The 19,873-nt window shown below is 47.4% G+C and overlaps 1 protein-coding gene across 5 annotated transcripts in view; it reads right to left on the bottom strand.

The window, feature by feature from the left end:
• Positions 1–19,873, bottom strand: part of LOC142786438 (ELAV-like protein 2) — a 194,954-nt gene that overhangs the window by 146,587 nt on the left and 28,494 nt on the right. For 2 of the 5 annotated variants that reach the window (XM_075884116.1, XM_075884117.1), the window contains exon 1: positions 3,783–4,044. The exons of the other annotated variants lie outside the window; for them this stretch is intronic. The gene's annotated coding sequence lies outside the window, so the exon portion shown is untranslated. Of the gene's footprint in view, positions 1–3,782; positions 4,045–19,873 lie in introns of those variants that run through there. 5 annotated transcript variants of the gene reach the window in all.

Genomic DNA, 19,873 nt, shown 5'->3' with positions numbered 1-19,873 from the left:
ATGGCCTAATTAAAAGTGAGAATGAGCTGAAAACAGAAACCAATACAGTGTTCAATCAACTCAAATTAGTATTGCAATAAAAAATGAATAAAATGACAAAACCGAAAGTAGCCGCACCTCCTTAATTTGCGAATGAATCGATCGGCGATTTCCCGCCAAATTACACGACAGCGATTGCACCTAGTAGTTTATCAAGTATATATATATATATATATATATATATATATATATATATATATATATATATATATATATATATATATATATATATATATATATATACAAAGTAGGGTGGAGCAATGTGTTGCCGACTCGTGTCGTATTGTTTGACGCGTAGAAATCTTCAAAATTACGATTTTGAGTGTTTGCAATGAAGTGTGTGATAATTAAACCTCCTCAAGTGCACAAACTCGGCACCCGAGTCCCACACCGTGGTGTTTTCTATAATTGTATTGTAGTTCACTTTCCTTGTTTTGAGGACGGCGAGTCTCGCATTTGCGGTGGCACGTGTGGTGCAGTCCCACACTTGTCATTGAATTTCCTGCCTTCTCTCTTTCTCATCCACCCTCTTCCCTCTATGCCCTTTTTCTGGGGCCCAATATGGGGTAGTGAAGCGAGAGCTGCTCTGGTTAACATCACTGCCCCCTGCTCTTGTGGCACCAAGTTCGTTATGCTATGAGATTTCTCTGTGGTGAGTGGCTTTTCTTATTGTTTCACCTGCTACACTGAATATAGAGGGCGCATCGTGAATAGCTGTAGTAGTCTCGTACGGAAAGCTTTAGCCTAAGAGATTTCTGCTAATATGGGCCCTATTTCATTCTTTCTTACACGTAAGACCTCTTGAGTGTCTCAGTGTTCTTCGGAGCGTGTGTCATAAGTTCAAAAGGAATTTTAATTACTTAGTCCCACTTTTTTACGCGCTATTTTGGCGCGTACGCTCACGCGCACGAGACCCGAAAAAAGATATACAGAGGTTAATGAACTGCGACAGAACGCCTATTTAAATTCACTGTCCCAGTGGGACTTCACGCGAAATTTTCGACGCTCGCGTTAGCACTTCATCATGCTCCCTCCGACAGGAACAGCGAGGAAACAGAGTCACCGTCGGCGCTTCGACTGAAAGCTCCTCCCCATCAACCAATTCAACAGCGCCGGTTCGTAAATTCTCCCGTATACCGAGATGAAGGAAAAAGAAATCAAAACTGCCATCGAAGGGCAATGCCGTCACAAAAAAAAGCCCCCCCCCCCCCCCACTCTCTCTATACTATAAGGCTTCGCGTTTGCACCGAATCACAAAGAGACTACTAACGGTACCTGGCCGAGGCTGCCCGCTTGTGGAAACGACAGCCAAAACTTGTAAATGCGACCAAACGGCCCGGCACACAGCGAAGAAAGTAAAAACACGCCGACTCAAAGATCGCGCGTACGCCGTACGCGCGAAACAAGCGTCGTTCAACGAGCCGCACAACCTTTAGGAAACTCGCTCGTTTCTTTAGCTTCGCTTGTGTGTCTTTTTACGTTTTCAGGGGGAACACACAAAGGCGGCGGCACACTTCCAAACGCGCTCGAGCAAGCAGACATATAAAAAATACATAAATAAAAGGAATGCAAGAGAAAGACACACAGAAACTGCGCGGAAAGCCCGCTGGGGGGAGCTGGCGGCGACGTAGCGGGGTTGGTGGCGAACAAAGGAATAGCCGGAGCTTTAGTTGTAGGTTGCGAATAAGGATATAAAAAGGGAGGCGGGCTTTCGGGGTGGTAGAGGTGGCGGGGCAGGGAAGAAAAGGATCGCCGCGAATTCATCATCGACGCGAGAGAGCGCGGGCGCGGATGGGGGAGATCGCGTAACGTTCGGCCGAAAAGAAAGTGAGCACGCGCCGCCGGCCGTGTGTGTGCTTTCCATAAAACCAAGGCCCCCGGTTTTGAGCTCCGCTGGCGGACAGCGTCGAATCCGCACTCTATATAGCCCGCGGGACGATACCACGCTTAAAAAAACACCCGATCGTCTAAAAAAGCCTGACGCGCAAAAACTAAAAAACAAACAAACAAATAAGTCAAGGGAGAACGGAAAATGCAATCCTGGGCCGCATCGCAAGCGCTCCAGACTCGCGTGCGTTGAAGGATGACAAATAGCCCACAGCATCGGCTTTAAGCAGAGCCTACATAATCGCGCGGGCTGTTGGCTTTTTTGAAGAACAAAGAAGCGAACTAAGTTCGTAGGCGCAAATAAAGAGAGAAGAAAGAAGGTGAAATTGAGTGCCCGGTTCTCGGTAGTGACGCGTTTGGACGTGGCAGACGATCGACAGGAGCGGACGTCAAAACAAAGCAGACTGGCCAGGAGCAGACGACAAAAAAGGGAGCGCCTTCGCTTTGGGGGACGATCGAATAAAATAGGGAGAAAGGAAAATGAAAAAGGGACAAGCAGGCGACCCAGCAACGAAGCAAACAGGGGAAGATGCGAATGAAATATAAAGAAAAGGAGGAAATGGCAAGTGGCCGGCCGGCCTTCCCGTCGTCCCTGGCGCCGCGCCGCGAAAAGCAGGAGGGAAACGGGAGCGTACGCTTCCTCCCGCAACAGCGACGCCGTGCGGAGAAGCCATCTTGGAGATCCGCCGGTGCTCCAACCCGAAAAAACGTGGTCGCGCCGTGTTTTTCTCGTCAACACGCCGGCAATCGTAGGGAAGCGGATGAACGGGGACGCCCTCGAATCGCTCAGCGTCGTTTTCGACGAAGGACGTGGAAGTCCAGACCACCGGGGACAGATGTCGTGCTGCGAACCACGCGGCCGACACGCGTGCCGGGGTGGGGAGGGAGATAGCGGGATTTTTCGGGAACAAAGGAACGGGGCGCTGCACGCTGACTCAGCGACGCCGCCGACGTGGTTCGATGGAACGGCTCGCGTGGCGTGGTGCGATACTGGTCGGCTTACGCTGGCTGTGTGACAGCGAAACGAGTGCTTTCGTGTGTAATGAGCTGGTATGTGCACCTTTGAAAGTGAGATATTTATAGCGGCAGACAGGCCGCATCGTTATTCCGCTCACCACGACAGCCTCGAGGCTACAGTAATCGATAACTATTTACAACGTTCTCTTTTAGCAAGGCTGACGCATCTCTCGCATTGACTGCACGGCCCAATGAGCTCTCGGGAACCTCGCATGTATGTCGTATGTGGTGTCGGACGGCTCAGGAAAATTGTCTCCTCAAATACTCGATGTGACTGTTAATTTAATATCGTTGTGAAGCTACGGTTGCTGCCATCTGCTACACAACGGTGAAATGTGTAAGCGATAACTGTATTGAAGGTGACAGTGAAGTTGATGAATCGACGCTGACGACGCCACAGTGGCGCTGCGACAGTGGCTAAATCTAAACACGTGAACAGAATACAGTACAGTAGGCGTCATCGTGAAAGTTGGGAGCGTGGCGTGTCATGAAAAATGCAGACAAAAATATTTCCGGTAAGCCGCACGATTGGTGAACAGGGCTATGGAAGAACATAAACTCACCGCCCGACAGAAAAGCATCTCCCAGGAGATGCGCAGATATCGGAATGATTTTTCGCCCCTATTAATGTCGTCTGGAAAAGTTCGCTTGAAGAAAACGCATGCTGACAGTTTGGTCTCGACCAGCCATACGCCTAGCTTTCATATATGGGTGCATACAATGCAGTAACTACTGCAAACGCTACTTAGATTGTCGTACACAGTGATTTTCACGAAGAGAAAAGAACGTAAACATGTAACAAAAGGACGTGCGTATGAGAGAGAGAGCAGGCGACTCACCTTGGTTCAAAAGACCGCTCTCCGAAGAGTTAACCCAAGCGAAAGTCGTCGTGGTGATGAGGTGTTTGGAGTAGCCAATACAGAGGGTAAGGGACAGTTGTTGAGACGCGGATTATCTTCTGAGTCGGCGATCACCAGTTGAAGGAAAAGGAACGAAAGTTCGGCCACGCGAAACACCAAGCGGCTGGTCTCACGGCGGAAAAAAATCCCGGTTGAAGGGGCTTTTTTTTTTTCGCGACCTGTGTCGTCTTCTGAGCGAGCCAAACAAGGGGCTTGAGATTTGTTTTGCTTCTTACGTTGTCACCTCCGGTTGGGGCTGTCGTGGGGATGGGGCAAGTGACCACGCGGCGCGCAACTTGTGCGTTCTCTTGTGCAACGAAAGCGATTTGACGGAGGCTGGACCTCTATGCGCTGCGTACGTTCTTCAAAACTCTTTCGATCGCGCTGTATTAGCGACGTGCTCGTAGTAAGTTGGTGGTTGGGACGGTGGTGGTCCGGGTGAAAGGCCTTCTGCCGCACTCGGTCAACGAAGCAGGCCCACGCGTCCAATCACCAACCGTGGTTAGCGAAAAGCAGACGACAAAAAACACGTCCTGCGCGGGAAGCAGACGATTTTTCTTCTGTGTAGCAGACGACGCTGAAAAAGCACACCGTAGCAGCACTCAAAGGAGGTAAGGACTTTGGAAGGGGGAGGACGGGCGATGTTGTTCTCTCTCCTGCTCTCTGTTGCTTCTTTTTTTCCTTTCTTTTGTTTCTTGAACGTGACGAAGACAAACTAATCAGGCAGGTTGGATGAGGGCACTCTTTTTTTTTTCCTTCTTCAGTTGAATCTTCTTCTCCCGGAGCTGATGATGTTGGTGGAAAACTTCACGCCAAAAAGGCAGGCAACTCAGACACGCGGGAAGAACGCAAAAGCCGATATTAGAAGAGAGACAGAGAGAGAGAAAAAACGGAGCTAAAAAACAGAAGAAAAAACGAAACCGGTGTACCCCGACGTGTCTACTGCAGAACACAACACAACCGACGTTCCGTCGACCGTACCAACTAAATGACGGGACCCGAGAGCCCGGCGTCCGATAAAAGGGGAGCCGCTTCACTCACCGCCACACGGGTGGCCCTCCGCGCTAGCGTGTGTGGCGGCGTTCGCTGGTCCAAAAAGTCTCGTCGCCAAATTTTCCAGGTGTCCCGAGGGTCACGAAGAAGCGTTCAAGAGGTGTCAACTTGCGAAAACGGCGCTTTTTGTGAGAGCCGCGAAGCGTTTCACGGGCGCACTATTTACAGTGGCGCATCACCGGCCCGTAGCCGGGAGAGGGTGAAGAGCGCGCCGCGGCTCGCGCCCGCAATCCTCCTCCTCTACCGCGCGTCCATCTTTCATCCTCTTTCCATCGGGCTCTTTCTCCTCTCATCTCTCTAGTTGGTCACTTCCTCCTCTTCTTCACCTTTTTTTTCCTGCGCCATTCATCCCCCGTTTCTCTCCGTCCTGGCGCAGCGCCCTCTCGGAGTTCTTTTCATCAGCGTCGTTCCATCACGTTCGTCGTCTGCTACTTCCGAAGCAGACGACGGAAGAGCGCGTGTTGCGGTAGGAGTGGTTCCTTCCTTTTCGCTCGACTAGACGGACTCCATAGAGACCACTACTTGTCGGCTGGCTATGACTGAGGTCCGTCTATGGCTGTCACTTCGCCTTGTGTTTCGAAAGCTCTCATTGCCCAATACTGCAAATTGGACTCACAAAACTCTCAAGCACTTAAAAGGGCCCTGAAACACTTTTCACGACTTCATAGTTTTACATGATTTTCTTGTTGGTTGCGTACATTAAGAGATAAGTGCCGCAAGAACGGCAGCGATAGCGCCACGCAGTGCAAAGTTATTCAGCGTAGAGATATCAAAATAGAATGAAATTAATGCTCACCCTCAACTGTGACGTCGGAAGGCTGCCCAATGAAATGACTGAAAGCCACCGTACAGGAGGCTCGCATGACATATTGCCTGTTACGTCCATCGTATTAAGGACGCCGTTGCGATGGTAACAAACAATGTGATACTTGAAGAGGGACCGACACGTGTGAAACGAGCCAGCTTGCGAACGCTTCTATGATGTTTTGTAGCTTTACTGATCTTTCTTTTTACAATTACGTATATATATCAACGCTCTTAAATTTTCTTTTCTTTTATTTTCTTCAAATACCGGCACCCAGAGTCGCCTGCGTGTTTTCTCCAGCACATGGCGTTCGGCGCATTCTTTGACCAGCTTTGCAGCTTTCAAGCTGGAAAAGTCGGAGAGCTTTTTTTCTCTTTCGCTTTGAGTGAAAAGTCATGCTAACGAAAAGATAAATCCAATAGTAATATATATTCTGATGCAATGCCACGATCACAATTAACATTAAATTTATCCAATCACATGGCGACAACCTTCCGGCATCATATCCGCTCGTAGAAGTTCTGGCGGGCGCCAGTACGAGTTATGAAGTCAGCAGCGACATTTTCAAGCGTTAGATGGCCCCTTTAAGTGTGTTTTCATCCTCTTTAGCGCTTACAGACTCCCACGTGCTGTAGAGTGTGGTTACCATTGTTTATCTGCTGCTAAATTTAGACCTACTCTAGACGCCATTGCAGAACACTATCGATTCCTACTCAGGCATTTTAAGACATTTATGGTGGGGATATTTTCAACGTGCATTTAAAATTTTTGCAGTGGTAACAAAACCTGTCGCTTTAAAATGAGCAAGGTCCTTGAACTGTATACGGAAGTTGCGTTGGAGCTTAAAAGTAGTTTGGAATTGCGTTTGGTTTTTTGCATTCTTCTTTATTAGTTTTTATACATGGGTAGCTTTCGTTCAAAATTCGCTCTCTACAGAGCTTTCACATTTAGCACGAAGATATATAGTGACAAACGCCTTATAAAACTGGCACTAATATAGGAACCAACCAAACAACAACTATATTTACGATGTTGTTTTACGCTGACTAGTGTAGTATAATTGCGCTTATAATTGTTTTTAAACTAAAAGTTATAAATGCAATCGGGCTACTGCTTCTAGTTCCACTGGTGTAAAACCCCACTAACTAAAACATGGTAATGATCAAGATGATGAACACTTTATTTTGGTCTAAAAAACATGTAACAATTTCTGTTTGATCGCGTAATATAGTTCTTGACATAAAGCACACAAGCCTCCAAAAATGCTGTTTCAAGAAAAACTTAGAGTTCACATAGGGGTACCAACATGTCACAGAAAAGAAACCAAAATTTACTTTCGATATCGCCAGTGCCCAAGTGCGTGAAACTGTCTGAAAGACAAGAAACATTTCTATCAGGTGGCTGCAATATCCCAAAACCAAATTATCTGACCAAAAGGAGGTATAAGTCTCAGCGCATCCAAAGTCTTTTACGGCGAAGATATTTTGCCATAACTCGTACCATCGTCACAACAGTCGTGTAGCGTCACACGAAAGTCGCACTCGTGAATAGCGGGTGGAAGTTGATAAACATTTGAAACACTTCAATTAAGAAAGTGCTAAAAATTTGCAAGCGCAAGGGCGTAACGCTTCGTACGATGTTTACTAGAGGGAACTCTGGCGCTGCGATCACTGAGCCACCATGGGAGTGATGGGTAGTACACGGATTTGCCTAATCTCCGTGCTTAGGAGATTGGAATGCACTTTTGGCATTCCTCCTGGCTGTGCTTTTGCGTTTGCTTCGAATAAAAGAACACATCGTTGTAAACTTCGTGAAACGGATCGTAATTGTGTGCCATAAAAGTTAAAGAAGTAAAGGGAAACTGCATAACCTTTGTTGAACGTCGCCTCGCGAGAAAGAAGCTGAAAGTCCACGGGGAAAGGAACGAAGCCTGAAGAATGAAGTTTTGATGAATCTGCGTACTATTCATTATTCCCGTGCTGGCTGTAGCACCATTCGTCTTAGCTCTCTTAAGCGCCAGCTTTTCCCCTAGAGTGTGTTTAGAAAACTCCATGCTAGCGGCGGATTTACGTCAATACGTGATATCGCTGGTGAACCACATACAATCGTAGGCTTAGATCTTTGCTGTACCCGCCGCCGTGGTGGTCCAGTGGTCTAGCGCAGGTTGCAGGATCAAATCCCGGCTGCGGCAGCTGCATATTTCGATTAGTCGTGGCGAAAATGCTGTGCTGTGGGTTCTTTAACATGCACCCAAATTTGAGCACACGTGCCTCAGTGTGCTCAAATTCACGTTCATATGGTGGTTTTGGGATGCTAAACCCTGAATATAAATCATTAATTCAATCAATCAGCCAATTATTCAATCAATCAATCAATAAACCAGCTTCGCTGTACCGATGGTTTCCACAACGCGGAACTGGATGAAAATTTTAGTGCACAGGTGGAAACTATCGTGTTCATAAACGGACTCGAATTCCCTCTTTCACTTGGCAGTGTTGAGCACTGAGCCGTGGCTCGGCTGAAAATTATGGTGCGCTTCTCAAAAATCGCTGCATATTATCGCTGATATGCGGTGATTTACTCTGCCTAGAGGTGGCACTCTTGTCTTTATCAAGTCGAGCTGAAGCGTTTAGTAAAGGGGCGTTCTAAAAAAACGGGGGTTCAGGCAGCCGTTTTCGTTTAGTGTAATCATCTTCACCATTGCCGTTACGATTGGTGGCGTAACCAACAGAAATGAAAATAGTAACAGATAAACATGAGCAAATATTCCGAGGAAGAATACCCAGGATAATGCGCGATTGCAACCCGGGTCCCCTGCGTTGCTCTCGATTATCCTACCACAAAGAAACACTGTTGCTTGAAATTTATTTGCAAACAGACCATATATAGGCATCATGTGGAACAAGGAATCGCCCTAACCTATGTAATGTATTGCGGCAAAGTAGTAAAGTAATGACCAGTCAGAACACAATTGCTAATTGCTACACGAGTGTGGGGCTTAATGCTTCCCATCCAGTGTCAAGGAGGACCTAGCCGTGATTCTTCAGCGTCACCCGCCACTTGAAGCATCAACAAGGTACGCTACGTACAAATATGAAGTGGTTTCGGCTTATCCGCAGAAAGACGAAAAATTGCGTATTGGGGCTGGTCGCGCTAAACGAAAACTATGATTTGTAGTGTAGCGAATATCTTTCGGATAGCCAAATCTTGAAATACCATTGGCCTAGATCCATCAAGAAGTTTCGTTCAGAATTCGCAGTAAAAGTATCGCAATCGTCGGCGATCTTTTTTTATCTTAGCTGTACAGCTATCAGCTTACAAGGGCAGAGGAAAGGAGAAGAACAGATTTATGGAGAAGAGGCAATGTTTATCAGACCTAGGTGTGCATGACTACACCTCCGGATTACGAACTTTAATTTTCCTGGCGCAGTGATGAGCTAATTCAACGATGATGGAAGCTACCATTACGAAATGTCGTTGCCGCGTTACCACCCTAAATTTTCACTTCCATAGATCAGGTTTACTGAATTCCTTTTTGTGTCTTTTCTGTATTCAGGATGAAATTATTGGTCATTTTCAATATACCGGCGCTGATTCAATGCTTTGAGGACGAATATACTAGTACCACATCTTCGAAAACTGGGACTGGAACTATCAGAAGATGTTCTTCTTTCGTTTGGGCCCACTTCTCCGGGGTACAGCCACAGGGACGTTTTCTTTGCCGCTCAGGCCTATATATCACGGAGATTAAAAGAATGTCCAGCTAAAGTCATGCACGCAATACATTAGTTGGTACATCAAGTCAGTAACTATTTACAGTATTTACTAGTTAACATATTACTGTTATTAAGCGAATAATTCACCGTTTACTCGGCCAATCTTCTCTAATGAGTAGGCGCTATGGGCGAAAGACTAGAAGAAGACAAAAAGAGAAGCGTTTTAAAACTTCTAACGTTTTCATTTTATAACTTCGTTTACTCTAAAATAGAATAGTATTTTATAGGACCCCTCAATTATCGGCCAATCTCCTCCAGTCAGTATGAGCTACAAAGTGAAGGTCAACAAGTTCGCAAGATGAATGATTTTAATATTCACTCAGTTTTAAATATCTTCAAGTGTTAGTCCGTACAGTCTAGACAGGACTGCCTGTGCACCCTATTACAATGCACACCGAGGCAAAAGGACTGTAAATCACCATGTTATCTTCAACTCGATTCACTTTGCTATATGTTTTTTATTGTTTATTTTTTTTATCTTGAGTAACCACTTCTTGTTACTACTTAGCTGCATGCCTTTACTTCATAATGATTTTGTCGTCATGAAAAAAAAAAAACGCCAGGCACATAAATCACCAACAGACGCGAACACTAATGTCCTGCTTTGCTAGCAAATGTGGGTGCTCCATGCGTTCTGATCTTGGACGCAGAGGTAGCGTATTCACAGAGATGGAGACGAACCCCTTCAGTGTACGGACCACAGCGCGCCTATCTGGCACCCAGGCGCCCAATCTCCCAGCAGCACACTCTCGCACGCAGATTGGCATATTGTTTTGAACTGCTTAGGCGTATATTCATGGCGCCAAGTTAACACGGCAAGCGGCGTCTCTAGGGCTTTAAAATACGAGAAAGCGCCTATTCACGCTCCTCCAGTTTACGAGAAATCGTCTGGGCACCACTGTGCCGTCGTTGAATGTGAAAACAATCAGCGGAAGAGGAAGATATTACTCAGCACTTTCTCTAAAGATCACAACTCGACGCGAGGATCTTGCCAGATGATGTTTTCAGATTGCACAGATTTCCGTCCGCAACGAAAAACAGAGAGCTTAAACACTAGTGGATAAGTGCAACCAACAGAAAAAAAATCTACGAGCCTCAGTAAGAGTACATGAGTAAATCCACTTATTGCTTGTATTCAAGCAAGATGCCACCTATTTCGCCTTACAGAAGTAATTTGTGTGCAGCATAGGGTTTCAAACAATAATAACTAGAGGGGAATCTGGCGCAATAGTGTCTGCGCGGGCTCATTCAGTGGTGCTTGTACCCTCATGGGAAATTTGGGAAGTACAGGCTTCGGATTTGCTTCGGATGGATCACGTTCTTGATATTCGTGACGCTTGTTTGCTGAATGGAAAACAAAATGAGTGAAGTTATGATTGATTGATTGATTGATTGATTGATTGATATGTGGGGTTTAACGTCCCAAAACCACTATATGATTATGAGAGACGCCGTAGTGGAGGGCTCCGGAAATTTAGACCACCTGGGGTTCTTTAACGTGCACCCAAATCTGAGCACACGGGCCTACAACATTTCCGCCTCCATTGAGTGAAGTTATGTCTAATTGAAACTTGCTTCCTTTTTTTTTTGTACGGAAACTTTATTGCGAAATGTTTTTGTGACTAGGTGGTAGAAGTGAAACCACCAGGGTATGCCTTGCCAACGCCTCCTAAAAAATTATGCCTGGAACGTGAGCCGCGAACGCGGTGCCCTACTCTGTGACTTTACCCTCCTCCTTCGGTACGAAAGCGAGCGTCTCCGACGGCCGCCCCCTGCGAACACAGCAATGCTCTCACAGTTGCCTCCGAGCAGCCGTGATGTCACGTGATGGAGTGGTACGGCTATGTCATGTGACTGAGTGGTACGGAGGCGAGCGGTCTCATGCGGCGGCTGGTCGCATCACAAGGCATGAAGCATGGCCTCTGAGATTGCGTGCTGGCAGGATTCTCTCAATTGAAAAGAGAGTGACGTTTCAGGCATAGTTTTTTCTAAGAGGCGTTGGCCTTGTTCACCCGTTGCGTTGCAGATTGCGTTAAAGATGTAATGACTTATTCTTTACAAAATTTCAACACAAACGTTGTTGTATTACCCTCGAAAGTATGCAATATCTATTTACGAAAGTAACGGCACAGTATTAGGTGAGAAACGCTTGTCGTTTCGTCGGCTCCGATGCCAGGTGCGTCTGTTCAAGTGGTCCGCCCCCAACGCACTTCTCGTTTTGTTGTGAAGTAGAGTCAGAAGGGCATGGCGGTGCGCCTACTTGGCGTCGCCGTCGTTTTGCAGATGATTTCAATTACTTTTGGCAAGACGTACTAACAACCAACGTGAACTCGATGTAATACCCTGCACTGGCATGGGACGCTACATCTATGCGCAGTGGTGAATAGACAATGCTTCGTTTAAACTGTGAAACACGACTTATACAGCTCCAATGTTCCAGAAAATTGAGAGGCCTAGCAGTTTTCACTTCCTTTGAACAAGACAGGCACAGCTGCAGTGCTTTGCACCTATTACCCACTCTATGCGAAGAACGAAACTGAAACTGTAAAAAAAAAATCCGTAGATAGTTCGCTGGTAACGCCATCCAATCCGAAGCCTGTACTTCTCATAATTCCCATGAGGGTACACGATTCCGGCGCCAGATTCCTCTCTAGATAGTATTGTATGAAACTCTAGGGCCTGCAGTATGCCTGCAGTTTGCGGCCCAAAATGATTGCCGTACTTTTTTGCACGCCGCATGTCAGTATAGGATTACAACTCACGCGTACAGGCACACACTGTGCATGTTTTGTACAAATGTAATGGCGTGCTATCGCAATGCAAAGGAATGTGAACACTGAAAACCGTGGCTTTCGACTGCGACTTGCTTCGACTGTCGCTAGGCGAACCTGTGCTTTCAGCCAATGTTACCATAGCACTATAAAACCTTGCTCTCGCGGACACTTTGTAACGCGTGTGTGTTTCAAGTGGGCATGACTGGCGAAATGATAAATTCTTGCGGCGCATGAGCACAAGCCGAAACGGGATTCCAGCACTACGTTCCCGCGGGCTTACTGCACAAGTTTTATCTTGCCACAGCTAAGGCATGTCACCGTTCGACTGAGTCAAAAGCCTCGCATTGCGCTGTTCTTTCTTTCCATCGCGATAGTAAGTACCTAATAAAATTGCTTCCGCTGACTGCAATGCACGCGCTGTAGGCCCTCCGGTCTGTCGAGGAAGGTCTCTCGATGTTTCACAGGAAAACAGCACGAACTCCTTGAAGATCAAAAGCGTGAAGCATGCTTGCAGCCGGACTCGGGGTGAGAAGTTTCACGCTTGAGTTGCGCAGCGTCTCCTCACGTGGCAGTTTAGAGTGTTTTGTTTCACCGCGCTTGACACAGATGGCGTGACGGCCATTATAAATTTGGCAGCAACAGCTCGGTGTGTTCTGGCGTATACTGTAGACTCGTGCACAACTGCTATGCCACAACTGAATTTCGACCTGTAATTTGTTTAGGAGCCCTTCAACGATTGCAGGGCAACAGCACAGTTTTTCTTGCAATCAGGCATACACCAGAGAGTTCAACATTCGTTTTAATGAAGGAAATCACAAAACGAGTATAAAAATCGCATGCTAGATGATATGCCCTTGTGAACAATGGGAACACCCTACCACGTTTTTCCTTTAAAGATAAGGTTGCAGCGGCTTTCCCCTTAAAACGACCGCTTCGAATGACCACAAACAGCTGGCTTACATATACGTTTTTCGCTTTCATAGTTTCGCATTCCTTATTTTCACTCTTGTTTCATTCAGTTTTCGCCCGCGGAACATGTCTTGAATGCTCAGTGCAAACGGTGCATCATTGTTCCAGAAGGTTGTCGATTATTGTAGATCATTCTGTAAGATTTCGAGTCAAGACATGAACACTCAAAATTATTCCAGAGCTTGTCAAAGACCAGGAACAAGGCTAGAATATTCAATGGCATATGTATAGATGCCGACGCACTTTGCCACTCGTCAGTTTATTGACGGCTGATGCTCCGTTCGTCGTTATCAGCACCAGTTGTATCGCTGTATTTTGACTTTTCGTTCCCCGGCCACAAGTTTCGCCGAAATAAAGTTGCATGTCCGACCTACACTCTGCTCCCTTCGTCCACGTCGCGACCCCGTGACATCTGGTGGAGGTACTTCCCGGCCCATGTACCGAACGCCCCCTTCAAGTCAGAAGCCGAGCCCACACCATCGAAGGGACAATCTACACCAACGCTGAACAATGAGCCAGCCACCGGTAGCGAAGGCTTCCTCCGGAGTACGGGCCTCCACCTGAAATGACCAGGAAGACATAGACCCTGACTTCAACCAAAGCGACAATGACTGCCCGTGTGCCGCCTACACCTGTCCTGTTCCGGCAATAGATGACCAGACTCTTCTGCCACGCCGACGCTCAAACGCAAGAAGACAAGAAAGTTCGCTCCTTCATGCGAGCAGTCAAGCAGGAGCCGTTCGTAGGTTTAATGCAGAAACCATGGAGTACTGCCCAGGAATACATTTCCGAAGTGACAACAATTGAAAAAATGAATTGAGATGCACACCCGACCATTGCATTGCCGCTCGACGCAAGGTACGTAGATGTTCAACCACTCCGACGACCTGCATGAAACCATCTGAAAGATCGTGTGAGAGGAGCTACGGAAACTTTTCCCATCACCGCAGCCCCAGGAGCATTCGATAGCCAACATTGTGCGCGAGGAAGTTCGGCAATCGCATAGAATTTCCGAAGAACTGCCAGCTTAACTGGAAGCCGTGAGCTGCGCTGCTGCAGTCTGCCATGCCGTTTCCCCTTCACGACAACGTGAAGATGCCGCACAGCCGCTTTTGCCACTACACGACACTGCGCCCCCCCACCCCCATACCGTTCGCGCGCATGAAAGCGCAGCGTGCCAAGGAAAACCCTGGCACGCTTGGCGTACCGCTGACATTTGGAGTGCCGCTGACAACCGCCCTCTCTGCTACCACTGCGGGGAAGCAGGCAACACCTACCGTCACTGCCCCTACCACCAGAATGGCCTACGTGGATTCACCGAAAGCGCACCGCCTCCGCTGCGCCAAGACGCCACGACATCGCCGACTACCTCACCGGAGTGCAGGGTATGCCCCGACGACCTTTCCGATCACCTCCGCGAGGCCGCTACGTCTCATTGAACCGTGGGCCGTACACCGCCCCTGCTCGGCGCTCAACTCCGAGCCCTTACTCGCAGAACTAAGGGCAGCAAACGAGAGAGTTGCGGTTGCTGTACGACGAACTTCCGAAGATCCTCCGCCGCCGCCGCCAAAGACCACGCAACGAAACGTCAATAACCAATCAAGGCCAATTCGTACGCCGCTCCAACATCGTACGCCGCTCCCGGCTAGAAGAAGACCTTATGGCGCAACGTGGAAGCAATGGAGCAAACAAATTTAGCCTAAATCCGACGCCACGACCCAACCGCAACGCAATGACAACAAACCAGCGACCTCTACAAAATATTCGACGGCCACCACGTCACCACTCTCGTCGACACTGGAGCTGATTATTCCGTTGTCAGCAAGCTTTTCGCGATGAAGTTGAAGAACGTGAGGACTGCAGGGCCCCGAAATTCGGACCACTGGAGGTCACTTAACGATGACTGGAGTCAGCACAACAAGAGTCACCATCAATATCTAAACCTATCCTGCAAGCTTTGTAGTCTTACAACATCCCTCCAGGGATGTGATACTTGGGATGAACTTCCCAAGTCAACACTGCGCTGTCATCGACCTCAGGCCCGAGTCAAAAACACTAATCCCACGACACGCTGCCAACCCCAACAACGTCAAGGAATCGCGTGTTGAATGTGCTGGAAGACGAAGTCACCATTCCACTTTGCTCAAGCGTCATCGCTTTCGGCGGCACGGAAACACCCACAGACTTTTTAAGCGTCATCGAGGGCAACGAGCACTTGTTCCTTAGCCGCCATATTTGCGTTGTCAGAAGCACGAGAAAGTGATGGTAATAGTGACAAACTTCAGCAAGAGCACCTCAACGATAGTACGATGGTCGCCTACATCGATGAAATTATGAAAGCCACCAATACTTTCCCCATTGCCGATTCTGCAGAGCCTACTCCGAGGAACCAAGCTCCTCACGCAGTTTTCGACGTCAATCCGAGCCTTCCGAAGCCTAAGCAAGAACAGCCCAAGGGCGTGCTACCGCAATACAAGGACTGTTTTAGTCGTCATCGACAATTCGGCAAACCATATAGCCGCGAAACATCGCTTCATAAGAGAGTAAAGAGCAAGATCTCCATGCCCGATTCCTACAGATTTCTACGTGAGAATGTGAGGTCGTAAAAACAAGTCAACGAAATGCTACGTGACCACATAACCCAGACGTCTAAGAGTTCATAGGCGTCACCCGTAGTGTTAATGAAGAAAACAGACGGAACCCTACAGTTTAGATTGCCCCCCTTCCCTCGCCTCTGCGAACGGACTGATGTGATCCTACCTGTTCAATAATACACAACGGTCCAGTACACAACAAAGAGCAACACTCAGTTTACGAATTTTTCACTGATGAAGTCCGCCATTCTTAGAAGATCTATGCTGATTCTGAGAGCACTGCAAGAAAGTCGAGCAATATATATGTGCAACTTCGTAAAAAAAGGCATGCGTAAGCAATTTTTTTGGAACACGGAAGTGTTTTAAGCCGGGGTTCACCACGGCACCACTAACGTGTTTCCGTCACGGAAGTGTCATAGAAAACTTTTGCTAAGGGATTGCAAAAAGAAAAATAGAAGGCAAGCGTTCGTCACACGTAATATGATCGGCAACCTCTCGATTCTCAGCGCATGACCATAACCACTACGCCACAAAACGTACGTTGCCTGGAGTGATAATGGCGAGCCATTTATATACACACCATACACCGTTCAGCAGTCCTGAGAGCTTCGAAACTTTAGCGTTTTTTTGTTACCAGTGGTTACATGGCGTGAACGCCTCGCGTTGGGCGTGCTCTAAGGTTGTCGTTTTCATGAAGAGTCGTGGTCTCTTCTGCGCACACGCTTATCTGAATCGTAACACGAGGGAGGTCGAAGGTCGCTTCGCACGCTGCCGTGGCCGCATGTACGAAAAGAGCACGCTGCTGATACACGACGCAGAAAGGATCATGGAAGTTGTTCGCGTTTGCCCTGCCTGTACTTTTGCACCCGCTTCGTGCGTCTTTCTTCCAGTTTGAACAGCGCGCTTTAAGTTAGGAGCTGTAACAGTTGTTAGCCCGTGCTTGTCCTGTGCAGGCAGATTTCGTGCGTGCGTTCTGCTTGAGGTGTGCGCTGCAAGTTTTGAGCTGCTTGCCATTTTGAAAGTGTCTTCGCAAATTGCTGCTGTTGCTGAAACAATGTACAATAAACGCTAAAATACCATATGTAACGACATGTTTCACTTTCGTGTTGTACTGACTCCTATACAGAGGGTCAGCCATGTTTTTTTACAACATCTAAACTGCTTAAGCTAGCCGTAATATGCGTGGGATTCAGGTATTTGCAAAGACATTTTGTAAATTCAACAAGTGACCACTGGTCCACTGAATATGAAGACTGCAGTAGTTAGCCGGCAAATGGCTGAGAAGCGATGGCGGTGCGCTGAAAACCCCGAGTACGTAAAACGAGAGCACACTGGGGAACGAAAGAAATGACAACGGCTGCTTAAAGATTCCAAATCGACAGTAGGCCCATGCCAACGACGACGCACCCGTAGATCTACGAGAGGTGGGCGAGCTTGGTTTCAGAGCCGGTTGCTATCTGTGGAGACTGCATATCTGTGTCGTGTCTGTAACTGTGTTTGGTTTGACTAGAACTCCTCTTCGCTGAAAATCAACGCATAATCTACCAATTTACCACCCCACCAGAGCCCAACAACCACCAGCCTAACAACCACCCAACAACAAACGAGAATAGTTTCGTAGTTTCGCTGTTCCAAGCTACGTGTGACTTAGTGCAAGTTTCGCTCTTTTTTGTTGCTTCGGCACGCCTTACAACGTATACTTGTTGCACCGATATTCAGGTGTCACCCGTTCTTAAGTGCATAGACGTAAGTCCATATATGCTGGAGTGTAACACTCTAAGCATAAGACACACAAAACTGCATCAAATAAGCCCTCAACTGGAACTTCAACCTGCATCTGGACGTCATCGATGCGAAGCTTCGCGTTTTTGTCGGCTTTAGTTGGGGGTTGCCTTCACGAAAGCATATACAGTCCTAATGAGAGTGACCGACAGTGCGGCATACAAGGTCTGCGGCACCGAATAAGACATCCACCATCATCTGCTGTGACATTTCCCTCTATTTGCCTCTGCCGACTAAAACTTTCTCATGCCTAGCGGCAATTGGACGACCGGCCGCTCTGTGCAGATGCTGCTGGAGCACCATCACCGCCATTTCGTTGGCTCACAGGGCAGTGAAACCCCCTTGCGCTTTCTGAGGACTACTGACCTAAGTGAACGCCTTTGACTTTTGCATAGTACCACCACTGCATACTCGTCAGCATCTGTATTAAATATTTACTCGTTTCTTTCTTTTCTTTGTCTTTCCTCTTACTTTATTATACTTCCCTTCCCCATTCCCCCAACGTAAGGTAGCCAACCAGGTATGTGCCTGGTTCACCTCCCTGCATTCTCTCTTGTCGCTCTTGCTTCCTTCCTTCTTTCGCGAAAAAGACAGTCCTTAACTGCTTACGCGTGGACGGAGCCATGCTGCATATAATTATAGCATCGCGTTGCTGCAACTACATGCTTTTAACAATATTAGCAAAGATAACTTCGTTCAAAGCAATTGTGCATGTTCCCAGGGCACCGAGCGAATAATATCACCCACAGTGTTTTTAATTTGTACACCACAGAAGAGCGATATATTTATGCGGTATGCCGTATTTTGTAGAGAGAACATTATTTTGACCTTCTTGCGTTCTCTAGAGTGCACTGAGATGGCACACATTAAGGGCTAGTATGCCGCCGCCATCCAAACCCAACCCTGCCTAGCAGCCGGGAAAACTCCCGCGGTCTTCGGGTTCATAGCAGAGTACCGCACCAATAGAGCCAACACGGTAGCTAGCGAAGACATTGTCGAAGTGTAATCGCAAGCACTTGGACATGTAGGGACAAAGCAAAGCGACACCAGCGCTGTTGGTCTTGTGAAACCGGGGAGGCGCTACTTTCGCTTACTTCGTCCCTATCTGTGTTCCAGTTAAGTGATGCGCGAACTTACTGAAGCCACAGACAGACAGACAGACAGACAGACAGACAGACAGACAGACAGACAGACAGACAGACAGACAGACAGACAGACAGACAGACAGACAGACAGACAGACAGACAGACAGACAGACAGACAGACAGACAGACAGACAGACAGACAGACAGACAGACAGACAGACAGACAGACAGACAGACAGACAGACAGACAGACAGACAGACAGACAGACAGACAGACAGACAGACAGACAGACAGACAGACAGACAGACAGACAGACAGACAGACAGACAGACAGACAGACAGACAGACAGATAGATAGATAGATAGATAGATAGATAGATAGATAGATAGATAGATAGATAGATAGATAGATAGATAGATAGATAGATAGATAGATAGATAGATAGATAGATAGATAGATAGATAGATAGATAGATAGATGTGTGTGTGTGTGTGTGCAGCGGCCAGTTGTCGCCCCCGTTGCCCTTCTCTACGTCTTCTTGGAAGGTGTGGCACCGACTCTGCAGCCTCCCGTTTGTGCCTATTGATTTGACCCGGTGCACTGTTCCTCCTTATTCGTGGCCCCGCCAGCCCATCGAGAACGTCAGCACGAGTTATATGGGGATCCCGCGTTATTGGTTCCACGAGCGATGGCCCTTCTTCACCGCCGTCAGGATATACCTAATCTTTTATCAGTCTCGCCGCTTTCAGAGGCTATATAACCTTGCGCTCCCATGATCATTTATTGTCTCCCCTATTTTCTTGTTTCGTCCGCGTTTTTTTTTCATAAATGCTTTTCACGCAACCCTTCATTTCACACTGACCTCGGTGATGTCGTCATGTGTTTTGTCGGTTTTTCGTCTTACTCTGAGCTCATTTCGATTTCAAGATGTCCACATCAGTTGCATTAGGAGAGAAATGAAGAGACAGATGAAAGATCCGCTGCAGTCAAAGAGTTGATTCTCCAGTTCAATATACAGTTCGCTATTCCGTAATGGGAAACTGATCAGAGGAGAAAGAAAGGTGAGAAAGGAGTCAGGAAGGAAGAAAATGTGAAACATACGTGCGGAGTAGTAGGAAGGAACGAGGAACAAAATAAAGTCGAAAAACCAGGATGTTAACCAGTCTAGAATTACCGGTGTGCAGTACCTAT

Source organism: Rhipicephalus microplus, unplaced genomic scaffold (genome assembly GCF_043290135.1).
Source record: "Rhipicephalus microplus isolate Deutch F79 unplaced genomic scaffold, USDA_Rmic scaffold_24, whole genome shotgun sequence".
Taxonomy (NCBI): Eukaryota; Metazoa; Arthropoda; class Arachnida; order Ixodida; family Ixodidae; genus Rhipicephalus; species Rhipicephalus microplus.
The sequence above is the reverse complement of the archived record's forward strand: the minus strand, read 5'-3'. Positions and strand labels throughout refer to the sequence as shown.